We start from the raw sequence: 19573 nt of genomic DNA, 5'->3' as shown, positions 1-19573 counted from the left end.
CGGCGTAAGTGGTTGAGACCTATTTGTCTAAAATTAAGTATTTTGACAGCCACCGCATTCATAGACGCCATTTACAATCCACCCAATGAAATGTTTTGTTATAAAAAAATTAACTTTTTTAAAAGCTTTTTAGAAATATATTAGTGGTCTATAAAATGTTTTTTTCTTTTCTTTCTGTATTTTTTATTGTGATTATATGAAAATGTATATTTTCTCTGTCATGCTTTTATGTGGATCTCTTCGGAGTTCCAAAATCATAAATAAATCAATTGAATTGACCAAAAGCAGAGGTAGTGTTTAGCAGATAGTCATGAATTACAATCTTGACATAGAATACGTACATTACAGCAGTGTATCACAGGCACAATTACGAGGGGGGACCAGGTCTAGCCATTGCCATGTCAGTTGAAGGGTAAGTACACAGTTCACCTCTATAAATATTCCATTGTCTCCATTTCTTATCCCAAACACCAGGACATCCCCTGACCTTGTAGACCGTTTTTTCGGACAACATACACACATCCATAGCAGCAACCCACCTGATCAAAAACGGTTTAGATGGTGAGCCCCATTGCATTGCTATTTCACGTTTCAGTAAGAGGAAGCCCAGAGCCGCCCACTGCTGTTCCATTGCAGTTAGATCTGTGGGGTCCCACACATTGAGGAGTTCACAGCATGGACAAATTATTAACGTTTGGGTTCTCAGATGAAGATTTTGCATCTCTAGTAGGAGATGTAGCTTCTTTAGCTGTTCAAACGTCTTTATTTTGATTTTTAAAACCATAAAAGACTTCCTAAACAATACATACATTATTCATAAAATACAAAATAGTATAAAATTTCCACAATGTTCGTTATAACGTCATCAATACATTAAACATTAAAACTTGATTAAATATACTTTAAAGACGTACAGAAATGTATTCATATAGAAAAAAAAAAAAGATATCATCCAGTTATGTGACTGATGGGTGCCTAGCTCTAATAATTCATACCCACCCTAAAAATTTTGCCACTCCTATGGTCAAGCATTCGGAGGTGTTGGATCTCAAAGTCCAAAGAGCTTCCATGCACCCCCTTGTCTTTATCCTTTTGCAAATGGGTTTGAGCCATTTACGGCAGGGAGCAATGTAAGCTGGACAGGCAAAAAAAATATGGCCAATAGATTCCTTTAGGCCATTACACCAAGGGCAAAACTCTGTTTGTTGTCCACGTCATTTGTGTGTGTACGACCTAACTGGTAATGAGCCTACTCTAAACTGATGGTAGAGTTTTCTATCCAAACTTGTAGTGATGTTAGCTTCTTTAGACAATTTTGCTACAACTGGTCCACAGAGTAATGCTGATATACACAAGTTATTGGCTCTCAAGAAAAAAACTAAAAGAATAGAATTACATGGGCACTTTATGTTGCAGTACCTCAGAGCAGGCGTCATCCCACAAGGTCTAAGAGTACGCAATATTCCAGGCTTATTCGTTCAAATACGTAGATTCCTGGAACGTTGGTCACTAATAGCTAACAGGTGCTCTCGAGACCTTATGATACTTATTGTAGAAACCGCGAAAGAGTTAGTGCAAGCCCTTTTACAAGAGATATCTGAATTAGAAAGTAAACTTAAAAGTAGCCTAGCAGTTGAGGAAGCACTCAAAAAGCTAGAAGTGGTTGAAAAAGATATGCATTCCTATAATGAATATCTTCTGAAAAGGAAAACAGACAAATAAAAAATAAATACAGTTATTTAGCCAGGAAAAGGTTTATCCCTACCTATCGGACAATTTCTATCAACCGGAGTCCACTGGAGACATTTCAGATCAAGTTACTTTTAATAGACCCCCTAAAAAAGTAACCACCTTTTTGGATACATCCGATTCAAATAATGAAGGACATAACCAATACCAGGAATCAGGTCCAAGTAACAACAGGGGAGCCAACCCTAGAGGGACACATCCTTTTTTATCCAGGCAAGGGAACAAACAAGGACGTTGGAGGACGAGATACCAGCCAAGGTACAGGGGCAATTATCACCAACCCCAGAATCAGCAATACACTCCACCTCCAAATTACCAACAAACACACAATCCCTACCCCAACAAGGACCAATACCTGGTAACCAGACACGCACAGTACTGGAGGGATTAAGAGAAATTTCCATTTTCAATCTAAGCAGTAATCCGTTAGATCTTTCTACTGAGACTCTATTGACCAAAGACCTATCATTTGTACCACATAGTAAAATCCATACATTTGAATTGTTCAAGGACCTTATGGTCTTTTTCAAAAACATTAGACTACAAAATTTCTTTGAAGGTGCAAATGATACTTCAGAACAAATAAACAACAGATCTGGCCTTAAGCCACCGTCCACTTTTCTTCCCATGCAGGAACAGGTGGCACCTGAGATAGCGATATTTGAACATGTTGACTTCAATAAATTGACAACAGCTACGAAATATATTCCTCAGCCCAATTTTAACATCACTCGAGATGAACATCTAGCACTCGAGTCTCTTAAACAAAATAACGATTTGATAATCAAATGCTGCGACAAATGCGGTGGAATAGTTGTCTTAGATAAAGATCAGTATATTTTAAAAATGGAACAATTACTGCATAATGAGCTACACTATCAGCCCATACATAGAGACCCTACCAAGAGAGTACAAACTTGTATCTTAAAACTGACCATGGATGCCCTTAAAAAGAATTTTATTTGTGAAAAAGGGTGGCAATTTTTCAATATACAACAACCTAAAATGGCAGCCATATATGGAATCCCTAAGATTCATAAAGACAGCATGGACCCTCCTTATAGACCAATAGTAACAACCATTGGTTCAGTCACAGAGCCTCTATCCAAGTATGTGGACAACATTCTAAGACCTTTTATATCATTGATCCCATCCCATGTTCGGGATACCAAAGATATGATAAATATTGTAGAAAATCTGCATTTCAATGCTAATATGCATTTGATGGTCACTATGGACATAGAGGCTCTTTACTCTAATATTCCCCAGACAGGAGCGATCGAGGCAGTTACATGGTTCATGGACACATACAATATTGACTGCCCAAGAACATTTGTCCTTGATTGTCTCTACATAGTATTAACCAAGAATACATTTGAATTCAATGGGTCTCTGTTCAAGCAAACAAAAAGAGTAAGCATGGGGGCCTCCTGTGCGCCCACAGTGACTAATATATATATATGGCCTTGTATGAGATGAAATTTGTTTATCAGGAAATTGCACCTTTCAGTGAGTCAATTAAACACGAGAGAAAACAATTCCAGATTAGTTTTTGTGACTAGACATTCAACTATGAATGCAAAAATTAGTCACATAATTAATACGAATTGGCATATTCTAAATGCAACAAGACCTAAAAATACTGCTCTACCGAAACCGGTACATGCCTACAGAAAAAATAAGAACCTGAAGGATCTTATAGTACGCTCACGCATGCCGAAAAAAATGCCAAATTTGGTACAATCCTGCATCACGGGCCTTCATCCACCTACAGGAAATTATAGGTGTCTTTCTTGTGTGGCATGTGAATTTGCCATTGAAGCAAGACAATTCATCTTCAATGGGGTTAAGTTAAATATGAATATCTTAACCAACTGTAGAACAACCAATGTGGTCTATTTACTGATATGCCTGTCGCGAATCATATGGGGATTGCCACGAGAACACTGAAGAGACAAGCCACACTGCGGCAGTGAACTACAGCTCCCATGATGCGGCGGTGCGCACAACGTTTCTGACGTAATCACGCCCGTCGCTGCCCGCATAACACTTCCTGGCTCCTGAGACGGGTGCCGCTAATTCGCGATCCCGGCCCTGATCTTCGAGCAGGATACTGGTAGGGGTGCCGTAGCACCAAATCTTTGTTTTTTTCTGGAATCCCTGTAGTTGTTGTTTCCGCTTACTTCCTGGAGCGGATTGCATTTGCAAACGGCCCCGTTGGACGAGTCATGGACCGACTCATGCGGGGTTGTTATCGGCGCCTCTGGTGAGCTGATCATCACCGGGGGAATCTTTGTACCTGTTATTGGTTTCTATTGAACTGTGGTGTTCTTCTGGCAATTGTAACCCCGTTGGACGAGCACACGCTCTTGCGGGGTTATAAACTAATTTCTTTGTTTGTAGGCTATATGGAGTATCGCTAAAGCTACATAGAAGAAAGACTACGGCGGGTCTGCGCGTAGGTTCTTCTCTTAAGCTCCTGAAGTAACTTTTCGCATCATCCTCTTGTTCTTTGGTTCTTGGAAATGTATGAGGATTAATACATTAAGAAAAAGACTTGTTACCCAGATGGTTCTATTATACTTTGATGTGTATCCTTACTTGAGAAAACATTAAGCCACAGAGAGTGTCTATTCTCTTTCTACTTCTTATTTTCATAACAGGGGCGTGTTGAGCTTCATCAAGGTCGGCTCCTCTTCCCCCTGTTGCTTGCCACTAAGAGACTCTAGGTATATAATGCACAATTCAGTACACTGCATGTCATAGGAAAGACGTCCACTCGTGAATAATAATTATTCTTTTACCTATAGATCCTTTAGAGACAGTGGCTTAATCCAGAATATACTTCCTCAGAACAGGACACAGTTATTTTTCTTTACAGGTATATAGGAAAGAGGGGTTATAGCAGTAGTATTCCTATGTGTCTTTGTTTGTTCTCTAAAGATATAAGAGGTGATATTTATATTTGTGTGCTTCTCATTTCAGGTCTCCCTCCCTGCTGACCGCTTCCTTTCCTTCCCTCACCTGATCACTCTATTGAGTCTGTGTATTCGCTCAGACCGTAGGATTATCAGGAGGTGGACTCCATTGAGCATTGTACATCCCAGAGGATTCCAGGACCTAACAATGCCCTAGTAACAAAGGGTATGTGGGAGAGACTCCACGGATGATGTCAACAAGACTATCTGAAAATTGATCAGCCATCCGCACACGCAAGACAAAAACCCCTCTGGTAAAACATTATATGGAGGCAAAACACACGGCTGAAGACATACGTTGGCTAATCTTAGAGAAAATTTGCATCACTTCAAGCAACATGAGTACTAGTGTATCATCCATGAAGAAACGGGGGTCCCATTTATTGGTGACGCTTTAGCTATGCGTACTTTGCTCTTTTGGCTTAAGTGCTGGCTAAACAAAGATCTTACTCTCAATCACCATCTACTTAAAGAGGCCCTGACATTGGATAATATGCTTAATATCCCCTGGCTAAAATATTTTAAAACCTGCTTTAACGAGCTGGGGCGTCCAGACCTTTTTCTAAGTCCTGACACGATCACCGTTGGGGACGTGGCTTATGTTAAAAAGACATTTTCCCTATGGTAAAAATTTAATAGAGATGGGGTAGAATTGGCAAAATCCAGCATACGTAATTTTATGTTACTTAAAACCGTTCCCTCGCTGGAACCATACCTTACATGGCCTGTCACACCACATGAGCGTTTTTTGTTAATCAGGTTTAGGTTTAATTATTACCACCTTCTATTAGCCGTTCCAGGGTAAGCCATAGAGGTCAGGTGCTGTCTCCCTGTAGCTGCGATGCTTCATCTCCCCAGGATTTGACGCATTTTATGTTTTTCTGTCACTACTATGATGACCCCTGGAGGTTCTTTTTAAAACCTTTGTTAAAAAAGATTAATTTTACCCAGGTTCGCCCGGCCCTTTGCTTTTTGCAAATGCGGATGCCAGAAAGCACTTTATTTGTGGTCGGTTTTCTAAAAGCTGCATTGAGACTGAGAAAAGGCTTCCTGATCTAAGGGTACCCCGTATTGTGGTTACTGTATTAGTTAAATCCCCCTGTAGAGTTGCACATATTACAGAGATGAAAGTTTTTAACATGATTGTTTTAATACCTGTATGCATCATTTTAACTCGTGTTTAAGATCATTGTATATTTTCTTTCATTGCTTTTATGGTTTTCTTTTTTGTAAAACCGAATAAAGTATTGTGATACTGATACTACTAGTGTACGCAAATGTAGAGAAGTATATTGGATTTTTGTCCTAAATACTTATCTGAACTGGATGAATAATGAAATACCATGGGATCAAGTCTTGAAATACAATTATGGTTGAATAGGAGATTACAGGTGGCCTAACAAGGCTTTGTTGCCCATTTCTAGTCTGTGCACTTACTCAGCAATTATATAACTGGATGGACTTGAAACAAGGCTTTGTTTCAAATTTCATTTTAGCTGAATTCAATGAATCACGATATTTGTAAATATATATAGTGATCTGCTAGTATCTTAGAATCGATCTTAGATGTGATAGATTTTAAATTTGAGGTTGCGTCGTTTAATTTTCCTAGGACCGTTTTTTCATATTCGATGTGCAAAATACATTTTCATTTTTCACATAACTATATTTCAAATTCTATTCTAAATCTAAAAAGTAAGGAACTATGTCCATTATAAGATGGCCGCCACTCTCGATCAGCATCGCCTAAGATATGCCATTTTTCAGGCTCCGGGTCGTAGATGTATCACTTCCGGTTACATTCGCGCAGGTTTCTTGAGGAACTGGCTATATATTTAAAGATTCACGTACGCTTTGCAAACACTTCGGAGGTGCTGCCGCCGCACGTGTCGCATTCTTGTATTCGATCACAGACCCCACCGAGAACGATATCAGTCAAGATGTTTAAGGTAAGCGGTTTGTTAGAGCAAACGTTAGCCGTCCTTGAGTTCTCCCGTTTCCATAGAAAATCTGGACCGTCCATTAATAAGTAGATTATTCCAACTTATCTCCTCAGGTTGCCGTTTTTTTTTTTTTTTTTCAAAAACCTTTATTTGAGCAAGCATAGAAAAATACAAGAATGGGCCTACAACCTCACGGGCTGGCCGCTAATAATAAGGCACAAGGCATGAATTAGAAATGTACACCCGTGGTCAGGTACAAATCCAGCACAAAGCATTACTCCCCACATGTCACAGAGCATTTTGAATTTTTATTTTATACAAAAAGCAAAACAAACACTAAAAAGGCGAATGCATGGTAATTAAGGTCAGCCCAAAGAACGGAGGGGATGGTCCACGAACAGGAGAACATACCCAGAGCCCTGAGGCTCCAACAAGGTCGGGGGGGAAGGGGAGCAGCGGGGAGAATCGAAAATGCAAAAAACAGCATGAAAGGGTTCCGGGAACGCTCGCCTAGGGAGATAAGATAACCTCAGCAGTGCCTACAAGGGGAGGGGTACAGATATCCCCACGATATTCATTCCACTGGCCCCAAATCTTCGTCCACGCCCTGGGTCTGCCCCTGGCCACATAAACAGTCTTCTCACGAAACATGGACCAGTCCATGTTATCCTCCCATTTCGAGACCTCAGGGGGCCTGGAGGCACCCCAGAGTTGCGCAACATCCCGTTTCGCAATCATGTAACCCAAGGTAGCCCATCTGGTCTGGGCCACAGAGTAGTCAGTGGGCTCCCACACATTCAACAGACATCGTCGAGGCTCCGGCCGCAGGGCCACACCAGTCACGTCAGTCATCACCGCAAGCACAGCAGTCCAGTAAGCCGCCACAACCGGGCACTCCCAAAGAATGTGTAAAAAGGTAGCACTCGACCCACAACCACGCTTACATAACCCATCCAAAGAAAAGCCCATCGTCACCAGACGCGGACCAGTGACATACACTCGATGAAGGATCTTAAGTTGAACCAAACGGAGACGGGCAGGAATGGCTACCTCCTTGGGAGAAGAGAGTGCCGATTGACAATCTTCGTCGTCCAGTTCCAACCCATCGCTGACCCAAGCCTCCCGAAGTCGGGCCAATAAGTCCGCCCGATTATTGATCAGCTTCTTATAGATCAGGGAAATAGTGCTATCAGGCAGAAGCCCATCAAGGACACGATCTTCGAGGGGGGAAGACTCGGGCAGGGCCTCATCAGGAGTCAAAACTGAGGCGAGGGCGTGCCGGACCTGCAGATAACGAAAAAATTCCCTACCATTCAAACCATATTCCGCCTGGAGGGCCTGGAACGACTTCACACTACCTTTCGAGCATACATCACCCACCTTACAAATCCCAATCATATCCCAGCGGTCGAAACCCTTGGTAGACCAGAGACAGCCCAAACGTTCCGAGGCATAAAGCGGCGTCGCCAGCGTCAGTCGATCCTCCCATCCCAAACTCACATTCGCGGCTCGCCATACAGTTACTGCAATCCTGGATGGGCCCACAAGATGGCGCCCGGCTGATCGAGAATAAAGCGCTCTATTAAAGTCCCCACCCGGCAGTTGAAGTCTATCCATCTCGAACGCAGGATTCCGACCCGGTGAAAACATCACGTGATTAACAGCAGACAACTGGGAAGCCCAGTAATATCGCTTGATATCGGGGAGCGCCATGCCCCCGTCGTACCAAGGGATGGTGAGTTTCGCGAGGGCAATACGTGGACGCCCGTCCCAAATCAATTGCCTTTGAAGACTCTCGATCTCTCGGAAATAGGTCTTGGGGATTGCGTCATAGGAGTTCTGGAGCGCGTAAAGGAACCGCGGCAAGGACATCATTTTAAACAGGGCCGCCCTGCCCAGAGGAGACAAAGGAAGCTTACGCCAACGGGCCACATCCAGTCGCAATCTAAGCAACGGGGGGAGGAGATTACGCTCAAAGCGGAGCGAGGAGTCCAACGTAATAAAGATCCCTAAATATTTGAAACCAGACTGGACCACCTGGATAGGAAGTCTGCTCGGCAACGGGGGCAAAACACCCGAAAGAACATACACGCAGGACTTGGCCCAGTTAATAACGAGGCCTGAGTTGGCACCAAAGGAAGCAAGAACGTCAAATAAAACAGACAGAGATTTGTGCGGGGAGGTGAGATATAAAAGAATGTCGTCCGCGTAAAGTGAAACGCGGTCCTCAAAGTCCGGAGACCAGCGAATCCCCTTGAGCGAAGGTTCCCACCGAAGCCAAGCAGCCAATGGTTCCAGGGCGAGTGCAAAAAGCAACGGAGACAAGGGGCATCCCTGACGGGTACCTCTACCAAGGGTGAAAGGAGCCGAAACCCTACCATTGACCACTACTTGTGCCAGAGGTTCCGCATATAATAACTTGATCCAACCAATAAACTCAGGCCCGAAACCAAATTTCTCAAGAGCCGCCCAAAGATAAGGCCATTCCACCGTGTCAAAAGCCATTGAGGCATCCAACGATGCCAAAATGGCCGGCTCCGTCAGAAGCCCCGCCCTCGCAATCGCGCCGTGAAGACGACGTAGGTTCAGAGCCGTGTTGCGATGCGGGATAAATCCGGATTGATCTGGATGGACCAAGCCACTAATGACCGTCAGGAGGCGGGACGCCAGGAGTTTCGCCAATACCTTGGGTTCAACATTTAGCAGGGATATGGGCCTGTAGGAGGAACACAGATCTCGCGGTTTACCATCCTTGGGGATGACAACTATCGTGGCCAGTCGCTGATCATAAGGGAGAATACCCCGTTCCCGGGACTCTAGAAACATGGCGCGAAGATACGGAGCCACCCTGTCGGGACGCAATTTGTACAGTTCAATTGGCAACCCGTTCGGGCCCAATGCTTTGCCCGAACGGAGTGAACGGATGGCAGTAGCTATCTCATCAACAGTAAAGGGGGAGTCCAACGCCACACGATCCAAATCGGAAACACTGGGCAGAGCTATATCACGCAATAGAAGGCGAGAGTCAGCCACATCTCTCACAGACACAGGGGTATACACCACACGGAAGTACTCAGCAAAACGGTCAACTATTCCAATCGGGTCCGTCACACTCTCACCACTCAAGGACTGAACCATGGGTACCACACGATTAGCCCTCTCCTTCTTATCCAGCCATGCCAGCAATTTACCCGCTTTGTCACCCACATCATACAAACGTCCCTGTTGCTCCCGAAACATCACTTTAGCAGCATCTGTGACCATGGACTTATAGGCAAATTGTTTCAGACCCAGGGCATGGAGTTTCGCAGACGTGACACCAGATTCCAAAGCATCCTCCAATGCAGAAATCTCTCCCTCAAGATCCACCACCTCTCTATTCCTCGCCCTCTTAGCTTCAACAATAAGGGAGAGGGCCTGCCCACGAATCACCGTCTTAAAGGCCTCCCATAGGGACACAGCTGAGGAAACAGACCCCTTGTTATCCAGAAAATACGCGTCCAAAGATTTAAGCAAAAGGCTGCGGGTCTCGGGGGAGGTAAGGTACCACGGATTGATGGGAGCCACCCGGCCCACTGCCTCCACTCCAACCTCAAAACGAAGCCAGAGCGGAGAGTGGTCAGAAATACCCCTGGGTAGGTGTACAATCTCACGCACCGCTGGCGACTGAGCCGCAGGCATCAGGAAATAATCCAGCCTAGACAGACTCCCATGAGCCCCAGAATGAAAGGTGTACTGAAGCTGAGTGGGGTGCAAAAGCCTCCAGCAATCCACCAAGCCAAAGGTATCCAAAAATCCACCCAACCACTGGTGGGCCGCAGGAGTATCTCTAGGGGGGTGGCGATCGTGGAGACCAGAGAACACCGAATTAAAATCACCAGCCAGAAAGAGAGTACTATCAGGGAGGTCCAACAAGACACGGCCCAAATCTGAAAAGGTAGAAGTCTGTAAGCCGGGGGGCACATAAACAGTGAATAAGGAGAGGGCACGACCCTCATAGCGACCCACAAGGACAGCATACCGCCCCCGGTCATCCTGAATCACATCATCAATAGCTAGGGGGAGGGAAGCCCGAACAAGGATACCCACACCCCTAGAACCCGAGGTAAACCCCGAATGTGCCACGAGGCGATAGCCCCACCTATTCATTGCATGACAAACATTGCCTACCAAATGAGTCTCCTGCAGGAAAACAATATCAGGAGACAAACGTCGTATACATTTCAACACCACACTCCGTTTGATACGATCTCCCAGACCGTTAACGTTCCACGAAACAAATCTCAACCCGCTACCCCCCATCCCACCCGACAAAGCCAAAACCCCCCACCAATGAGCATGACACCAGAAACATTTTCAAATACAGGATAAAGTCGCCTTGAAAACAGAACACACAAACAACAAACTTCCCGACCACCCTCCCCCCAAATAACAAGAAAACACCCCCCACCCTGCACCCCTGCAAAAAGCTAAAAAGCCACCCCAACCTGCAGTGTGCCTGTCGCCCAAGAACCCCTATTCTACACAAAGACCCCGGAGGAGGAAAGGCTCCGTCCCACCCGCCCCCCGATCAAGACCCATGACGAGAAAAAGAACATACATCAAACACATAAGCAGTAGAGGAACATAGGCATACACCCCTGGAAAAGTTATTCAAAACAAGGCACCAGGTATAGACGAAATGTTCAGCTCTCTACACCACCTTCAGCACCGCCCGGGTGGGCATCGGACTCAGTCTCAGGAGGTCGGCTAGGCAGGGAGTCCAGCCAGTCATTCACAGCATCCGGCCGATCAAAGAAGAAAGTTCGGTCATTATACTCAACCCGCAGCCTGGTCGGAAAGAGCATAGAGTAACGCATCCCCATGTCCCTAAGACGCTTCTTGGCACCACGAAATCCCATCCGCTGCTTCTGGACCTGTTGGGAAAAGTCCGGATAAAAATTCACCGTGGCATTCTCAAAGGCCACCGGGCCCTTCACCCGCGAAGCCTGCAGGATAGCGTCCCGATCTCTATAGTGGAAAAGCTTCGCAACAATAGGTCTCGGCGGGGCGCCTGGCTTACCCTGGCCCCCCGGAACACGATGTGCACGCTCCACTGTGAAAAATTTACTGAGGCCAGATGGAGATAGGTGGTTCCGGATCAGGTCTTCAACCAGGAGATCAACCGAGTGGGGTTCTGGGTTCTCCGGCACACCAACCACTCGAACATTACAGCGACGTGCCCTGTTCTCAAAGTCCTCCAAGCGCCGGGTCATGAAATCGTTCACCCTACGGAGATTGCCAATCTCCGTCTGTATCTCAGAGACGTCCGTCGTGAGGCTGGATGATTTGATATCCAATGACTTCACCTTTTCGTTCGTTTTGGAGAGATCGGCACGAATCAGATTCACCTCGATTGCCACAGTGTCAAGTTTGTGGGCCAAGGTTTCGTACTGTTGGCCTATTGACTCCCTCATGCCAGAAATGGCGCCCATGATGTCCTGCAAGGAGGGCTCCGTCGACGCATCCACTACGTGGTCAGACGCACTGGGACCGGGCAGGACAGCTCCGGGGGACCCCTTAGAGTGGGTATAACGATCCATAACATTAGATTGGACCGGACCCCCGCGCAGAGGTGTCTTCGTCTTGCACGTCTCCAGGTCCCCTCTGCCCGCCATTTTGAAGATGCGTCACAAGAAGATTCAGCAGGGTCAACGGACCGGGCACCAGAAATGGAGACCCCGGGACCAAAGGACCGCCAGAGGGGTATCACTAGGATAGAGGCAGCCAACGAGGAAAATAGTCCAGCCAAAGGCCCGACAGCCGACGTGTGTCCTGGCACCAGTTCTGGCCTGACCCTCTCACCAATGTCCCAGTCTGAGGCAGAATCGAAACCGAAACTTAAGAAGGGGACCCACCAGTCAAATCCCCCTGCCGTTGTTGTTCAACTCCAAGACGGCCACCGAACCTCACCCAGTCCTGGGCGCACCTCAAGGGCGGAGCCCAAAAGTTCAATTCACCATAACTCAGGCACCCGGTGTCCAAATCAATTTCTGAAAGGTCCAGGTAGATCAGCCCAACGTCCTCTATATAAATCCTCGCGAAAAATCAGGATTCATACAGGATATTATGCCGGGAGCGGCGGGGGTCCGGGGAGCGCTGTGCTCACGCGGCCATCTCGGATGCCCGCCAAGCTCCTCCCAGGTTGCCGTTTCTTAACGACTGCGGGACATGCCAGGACTTGGAAATCCTAATTTGAATATACGGGCAGTTTAGAACCTTTTCTCCTCGGGTAAGTTGTCATCCAGACTTGCCTGTCTAAGTTAGCTATATATCCCATACTGGCCGTTTCTTTTAACATATTTCACTGGTCTGATGTGCAGGTTTTTTCATCGTTCCACCGTCCACCTTTACCTTACAATTGGGAAGCAAGCACCTTGAGGAAAGCTATTGGCATATTTCAGGTACTTACACATTTGACCTGATTTATAGAAGTAAACGTTCAACTTCATGTTAAAGACATTAGCACTTATTCATGTATAGCCCCAACACACAGGAAATACGAGCTCCTTCCTCCCATCGTTTAGTATTAAAAACCAACAAACAAGTGCACCGTGGTAAACATGAAAAACTGCTTAAATTTTAATGTTGCATCTGTAGCAGCAGTTGCTGCTTCACTCTTCTCGACGAGTATCTGGTAATGGATATGCACCATTTGTTTGTTCACAGAACAATACACTTACCGTTTTAGCAGACCATTTGGAAGTACCAGTGGTTCATCTATCTGTTTGGATCTTATTGACATGAAAAATATAATTCAATAAAGGTAAATAGATCACAACAGGCCTGTTATAAACGAAATTGAGGCCCTAACATAGGTACTCTGTCTCAGAGGCACAAATACTTCGTGTCACAGAGACAGGCAGGCCCTTTCATACAGGCAGGCCCTTTGACCTAGATTAGCCCTCCCTTCACAATAACGAGCAACAGAGAGGCTGTCCCTTATCTGATCAGTGTGCTCTGGACACAGAAGACGGTCCATCCTAAATATGTAATCTCCATGTCCAACAGTGACTAACCTATCTCACAGCAAATTCTTGGAAACAGGCCCTTTCTCCAAGAACACAAATTCTTGGAAACAGACCATTTCTCCAAGAACTCATCTTCCTCTGACCAACTTTGAGTCAATCCAAGGCACCTATCCAGTATAAGTATACCTCCCTTTGCCCAAGCAAAGCAGAGGAGACCGAGACTTCCATGCCGGAGGCGCTGCAACCTGCGTCATGCCACAGCTCCAGCTGGCAGAGGTCCATCACCCATCTGTGGGTGTCCAGCTCAAGATCAGGATGAAGCCCCACTAAGGTAATGGGGTTAGACTAAATCCTAGGGGGATTCTTGGCTCTCTAAAGACCTACACACCTGCTAGGTACACTTAGGTACATCTAGTTAGGCATCATAGGGGTATAGGCTTTATCTTAATGCATTCTGTATTTCATGTATGTGTTCATTACTATTGCAAAATGGTAGAACAATGCCTTTTTATTTAACTGCACTGCTGGCCATAATTCTCTGCTACTGTCCAACAGTTGTCGCAGCACATATAACCAGTAGAATAAAAACAGTGAAATAAAGTTTATTGTAAACACACCCGACTATTTCTTCTAAGTACTTCTCTGAGATGAGTGAGTGAATGAAAAGTAGTATCTTGTTTCCACGATCCTGGGGGATCAGGGTTTTATGTTATGTGGTTGCCAGAAGCTATTCCCTTCTTGTCTTCAAGAAGTTTCTAGTGGCCTCTGAGCTAGCTGGTACACAGTAATTAAGTTTTTTTTTTTGATAATCAATTTTTATTAAGGTTTTAAACACAAAGAAATTCATTCGTAACAAGTAACATTGCCCTCTAAAATACCCCTGTCCCCCTCCCCTGACTCCACAAACCATAGCAGCATAGATAGAATAAGTCATCTGTACCCACCGAACACAGTAATGTAACAAGGTCATCATGGTGGTAGCAGACCAAATCATTTTCCCCACACTTTATGAAAGAGCTCTGGACAGCCCGAGCCTCAAAACGGATTCTTCTTGTGTCCCACACCAATCTACCCCCTCCTCCATTTCCCCAAGGTTGGTGCTTCCGCCTGAGACCATTTGGCTGCAATGTCCCGTTTCGCTACTGCTAGCGCCGTTCACAAGAGACGCTTATCGGCTCGGGAGCCGTCTAGACCATAAAACACTCCTAAAAGCAGATGTCTCGGGTCACGAGGGACCACCCAACCCAACGCACCTGTCAACTCTCCCTCCACCCCTCTCCAGAAGGAATTCAAGGCCGGGCAGAACTACACCATATGGAAGAAGTCGGCCGGGGTGCCAGCGCATCGGGCACAGGCCGGGGAAGAGCGCACCCCTGCTCTAAAAAGACGGGCCGGCGTCAAATAGGCTGCGTGGAGAAAGTAGAGCTGGACCAGGCGTAATTTCAAGGACGTGGTTAGGGTTCTGGGCGCCATAAGGGCGTCACGCCAATCAGCATCATCCAAGGGGCCCCCCAACCCTCCCATCGCTCCCTGAGGCCATCCAAGGAAGTGGGGGAATTATTAATCAGGGCACGGTATATTCGGGAAACCCCTCCCCTCCCCAGATCTCCCATCATGACTTGGGCCTCCAGGGGACTAAACTCAGGAAGGGAAGTGGGTATGGGGAGGTGAGTGTGGAGGGCATGGCGGAGTTGTAGGTATTTGTAAAACTGGGAGTGTAGGAGTGAGTGTCGCTGCTGTAGGTCAGAGAAGAAGCGTATGTGGTCCCCCACCCACACATCCCCTAGAAGGGTTATTCCCACCAGATCCCAATGACAGAACCCCTCCAGGGCAGCGGTCTTGCCCAACCAGGTGCCACACCAAAGGGGCGTTTGCCGTGTCAGTTTCAGGTCCCAGCGCACTGAGCGGAGTGCGACACGCCAAGCCATAAGTACTGACCTGGTGATGGAGGGCATGTCCCGGGGCACCGGGGAGCCATAAAGGAGGCCTTGCAGTTGTGTGAACTCAAGAACAGTGAGTTCCACCCGGTAGGCGGGGTCAGGTCACCCACCCGCAAACCAGTCATGGATCACAATGAGTTTGGTGGCCTGATAGTAGGTGTGGAGATTGGTGACCCCCGTACCACCATCGAAGGGGGGAATTCGGGAGTGGGAGAGGGACAGGCGTGAGCGTCCCCTGCCCCATAAGAATCGGATCAGCACGCTATCCAATTCTCGGAACCAACTGCTTGTGAGGGAGATCGAGGTGTTTTGCAGAATGTAGAGGAAGCGGGGGAGGATCATCATTTTAAAAAGGGCGCTTTGTCCCAGCGGGTTGAGGGGAAGGAATTGCCAATTTCGAAGGTCAGTTTTCATCCGGGCGACAAGGGGGGCAATGTTGATGCCCACTCCAGTTCAGGCAGGATGGTCACCCACACACCCAGGTACTTAAATGAAAGCTTCCGGAGGGAGATCACCGCCTGCCAATCAAAGCAGGCCCGCGAGGAGTGGAGGGGGACCAACGTGGACTTTGTCGGGTTGAGGCGGATACCAGAGACTCGCTCAAAGGCTCAAAGGGCTCTCAGGGACCTGGGGCTAGAGCGTTCCGGGTCCACCAAATAGAGCAGCACGTCATCCGCATATAAAGCGATTTTGTCCACATGGCTCTGATCCCATTACCATCCTCGAATCAAGGGGTCTTGTCGTATGAGCGCCGCCAGGGGCTCCATCACTAACGCGAATAGGAGTGGGGAGAGAGGACAGCCCTGGCGGGTGCCCCTTCGGATTGGGAACGGGTCAGAGAGTCTGCCGTTAATGAGCACCCGGGCTCTAGGGCTGTTATAGAGGACCCGGATCAGGCAGCGGAAGGGAAGGCCAAAGCCCAACTTCTCCAAAACGTCTCCCAGGTACCCCCAGTCCACCGTGTGGAAGGCCTTCTCGAAATCGAGAAGGAGAAGGGCCTGGTAGGGGGGGAGCCGATGGCGATGAGCCAAGGCAAGGTGGAGACCACGGATGCAGTGTCGGGTACCGCATTGATCAGGGTGGAACAGGTCTGTCAGGAGAGGGCGGAGTCTCTGGGCGATGGCGAATATCTTAATTTCAGTATTAATCAGGAAATGGGCCTAAAGTCGGAGCAGTCTAGGGAGGGTGGGTATGTCTTTGGGATGACCATGATAGTCGCCAGGTCCGACTCGAATGGGAAGGACCCGTCCTCCACCACCTGTCGGAAGAGCTCCGTCAGATGGGGCACCAGATCCTCACGGAACGTTGAGTAGTATTCTTGGGGGAAGCCATCCGGCCCAGGCGTTTTGCCGGAGTGTAACAGGGTGATGGCCCCGTGGATTTCCTCCGGGGTGAGCGGACCATCGAGGGTGTCCGCCGTCTCCTTAGGGAGGCAGGGCAAAGACATTCCGGATTCTGTCATCAGGTCCGTGAGGGAGGCGCCGGGGGGGCGTGCGGCATAGAGGGCTTCAAAGTAGTGAGCGAAGGTTTGCGCAATGGCCTGAGAGGCCACCTGGCAAGTCCCATCAACCGTACGGATCTCAGGGATAATACGGTGGGCTCTGGGATAGGAGATCAAATTGTGGAGCAGTTTCCCGTTTTTGTCGCCCCAGCCGTAGATGCGGGCAACCGAGGATCGCCAGAGCATTTGGCCCGCCTCTAGAGAGAGTCGCCGAATCTCGTCTCGGATCAGAGCCAGCTGTCTGGAGGAGTCCACGGCGTCAGCCTCCAGCTGAGCCCGCTCTAAGCGGACGGCCTTGGACTCCAGCTGAGCCAGCTGGGCTGAATGGGCCGCACGCTTAGCATGTACGAGTCCCCTGGCGACTCCTCGAAGAACCGCCTTACCCACCTCCCAGAGCGTACCCTGTGAAGGGACCGACCCAACATTGGCGAAGAAGTAGTGTCGGAGTTCCTGGCCAAGGGAGTCTACTAGGTCGGGGTCCTGCAGGTACCACGCATTGAGGCGCCAAGCGGTCCGAGGGCCAGTGGACGGGGACCCAATGTGGATGGCAACAGGGGAGAGATCAGAGATCCCTCGAGCGAGAATCTCCACTCCGGACACCAGCTGGCAGTCAGTAGCGGGCATCAGAATCAAATCTATCCGCGAGTTTTTATGATGGGCAGCGGACGTATGGGTATATTGTTCTCTCTGGGGGTTCCACACCCTCCAGACATCACAAAGTTCCAGCGCCAAGGCCCAGCCCACAAGACATTTCGTAGAGGCGCGTTGTTGCGCCGAGGGAGGGCCCGACACATCCCTGGAGGGCTCGAGGACCGCATTAAAGTCACCCCCGACAACTGTGAGGCCCTGGGGGAGGGAAGAGACCACTCGTGTGAGGTGCTGAAGGGTGGAGGACAGGAGTGCCGGAGGCACATAGACGGAAAGGCGGTTCAGGGGGTTGCCCTCAACTAAGCCCGATACAGCCACATATGTACCTTGAGTATTGGTGACGGCATGGGTTATGGTAAAGGGAAGCCCTCGTCTCAGAAGAACGGCCACCCCCCTGGAGCCCCTGGCGAAGCCGGAGTGCCAGACTTGGTCGAACCCATAACGTGCTAGGAATTGACATTGGGAACCCAGGAGGTGGGTCGCCTGGAGGAGCAGGGCATCAGGCATGTGGCGGCGGGCTGCGCACAGCATAGCCGTTCGTTTGATACGGTCAAGGAGGCATTCACATTCCAGGAGAGGATGCGGAGTGGTGTGTCAGAGATATAGGGCATGTGGAGGGGCAGGATCTGGCATGAAGTAGGTGGGATTCAGGGGTCTCCCCTCAGCTGGGGGAGAGATCCAATGGTGTCTGGGGTTCTGGGGCCCAGGTAGGGGCATATGTGACGAATGTTGAGGACATTGGGACACGTGACTACACACATAAGCAGAACGAGACAGCCCAGAGGCGGCCAACAACAACCAAACCTTTAGGGACAAACTCCTCTCTTGGGCAGGGGGTGGGTCTCGGCCCAACCCGGGGCACCGGAGTGTGTCCTGTGGAGACAGGAGTGCATGCGTGTGCCAGGAAAGACTAAAGGATGCGCTTACCAATGAGGAGCAACAACGGCGGCCCGTAGGCGGCCAAAAACAACAAACTCTTGAGGGACAACGGTCCCCCTCCCCACCCATTCCCCCTAACTCCCCCCACCCTATACTTTGAAACAAGAAGCATCTGTCGCCCTTAACTAGCTACAACCTCGCAGGGAGGCAACCAGCAAAACTAAAACGGTTAGCAACCAAAAGATTGGGACATGGCAGAGTCACCTCCATGTGTCAGGATGACATGCTAATTGCCAAGTAAAGGGAATGTTATCAAATAGGCATCTGCGAGCCAGGGTACATGAACTCAGGAGTGTAACACTGAGAAGTCCCCAACGTATCCGGTTAGAGAGCTCCATGCGAGCTCGAGCGTCCACCCAGAGACATGGTCGGTCGCGAAGCACTTTGGGGCAAGCTACAGGCACTGAAGATGGTGGCCGTCATAGCGCAGCGTCGTCGTCTGAGCCTTGGATATCCAGACTCCCAGACAAGTCAGAGTCCGATATGGCGTGTCGCAGAGTCTCATTGGGTCCGGGGGCGCTGCTCAGGTCAATCAGAGAGGAGGCCAGTGGCGGAGGAGCAGGGCACCGCTCCTGGGACTGGAGCGAGGGACTTTGAGCCCGTCCCTTGGGCGAGCGGGAGCCACCACCCCGGCGGCCGGCCCTCCTCCAGGATCCAGTTCGGCGGCGCCTGGGCTTCAGCGCCGCGTGGTTCATCCGCTCCGGGGCTCTCTGGGAGGGGGAGCGGGTCCCCAGTTGCTGGAGGGGCCGCTCCTCCGTTAGCCAGGTCCACGCCATTTGAGGGGAGTCGAAAAAGAGCGTCTTGTTTTGGAAAATCACTTTTAGTCGGGCGGAAACAGGAGTCCATACCTTAGACCCAGCGCCCT

This window comes from Lissotriton helveticus, chromosome 1_1, assembly GCF_964261635.1.
Source record: "Lissotriton helveticus chromosome 1_1, aLisHel1.1, whole genome shotgun sequence".
Classification (NCBI taxonomy): domain Eukaryota; kingdom Metazoa; phylum Chordata; class Amphibia; order Caudata; family Salamandridae; genus Lissotriton; species Lissotriton helveticus.
The sequence above is the reverse complement of the archived record's forward strand: the minus strand, read 5'-3'. Positions refer to the sequence as shown.